The 1,105-nt window shown below is 36.0% G+C and overlaps 1 protein-coding gene across 1 annotated transcript in view; it reads left to right on the forward strand.

Moving 5' to 3' along the window:
• Positions 1-926: 926 nt before the first annotated feature.
• Positions 927-1,105, forward strand: part of LOC108686162 — a 28,350-nt gene continuing 28,171 nt past the window's right edge. Inside the window, exon 1 of the mRNA XM_018191304.1 lies at positions 927-1,001. The gene's annotated coding sequence lies outside the window, so the exon portion shown is untranslated. The remainder of the gene's footprint in view (positions 1,002-1,105) is intronic.

Genomic DNA, 1,105 nt, shown 5'->3' on the forward strand with positions numbered 1-1,105 from the left:
TGATTGCAATTAGTAAACTTGATAGAAAGTATATATTTGCAGTTGTGCTATTAATAATTTATTTTGATGTTCAATTTTCTTTGATAAGCAAAATGTTTTTGATTATTAATTTTTTCCACGAGAGAAAACAATATATTTTCCGTAAAAGGATTGCGTATATTTTTCTTATATGAATTGCAAAAACTAGGACACAGTGCAGCTGAGGCAGGTAGAAACATTAAATCGGCCTTTGGAGGCCTCTGAGCAAAAGGACTATTCAGTGGTTCAAAAAACTCGTTTTGGGAATTTGAACTCTTTAAAATGAACCTCGTAGGAAATACAAATTAATTTTAAATAAAGATTTATCCTTAAAAACCCCAAATTTTTTAATAAACATAGTATATATAATTTAATATCACATTAAGAAAAACGATTAATAATGCATCTTATTTAAATAAAATTTATTTTTTTAATATGCTATCTTAATCTGCCAAAAGTAATAATTTTATATAATACATATAATACTAATACATTATTCTACACAATATCGTCTACTGATTGTTGTATTTTGTTAATACACTTTCTCTAAAATACTTATTAAGATCTCAATTTATCAAGCATGATCAACTAGTCTATCAGATGATCCATCATGTCGATAAATCACTTTATCATGAAGAAACTTTATTATATCTTTGAAGTTTCAAAGGATACCATCCGGTGGAGAGACCACGCGATCCGACCTGTCCGAACATCGTCATTTCTAGCAGAACGCACCACGTTCACCTGACACTTCCTCCCTCCAACGTTCCCTCTTGGATTCATGAACCCTTCTCGTTTACTCACCGTCGCCTTCTTACTCTCTTCATGCCAGTCGGGAGGGAGAAGGACGGAGAGGGAGTTACAGGATGAATCAGAGAGGGACGATGGAACTGTCAGTGCTGCATTGGTCCTCCTCGCGTAAAGACGGACCACGGATCATCTGTGATTATCTCGTGTGCTGGAGTCCTTTCCCGCAGACAACGGTGAGTGCATTCTCTCTCTCTCTCCTTCTCTCTCTCTTTCTCTCCCCCTTTCTCTCTCTCTCTCTCTCTCTCTCTCTCTCTCTCTCTCTCTCTCTCTCTCTCTC

The sequence above is a fragment of the Atta colombica genome, unplaced genomic scaffold (assembly GCF_001594045.1).
Source record: "Atta colombica isolate Treedump-2 unplaced genomic scaffold, Acol1.0 scaffold100, whole genome shotgun sequence".
In the NCBI taxonomy this organism is placed as follows: domain Eukaryota; kingdom Metazoa; phylum Arthropoda; class Insecta; order Hymenoptera; family Formicidae; genus Atta; species Atta colombica.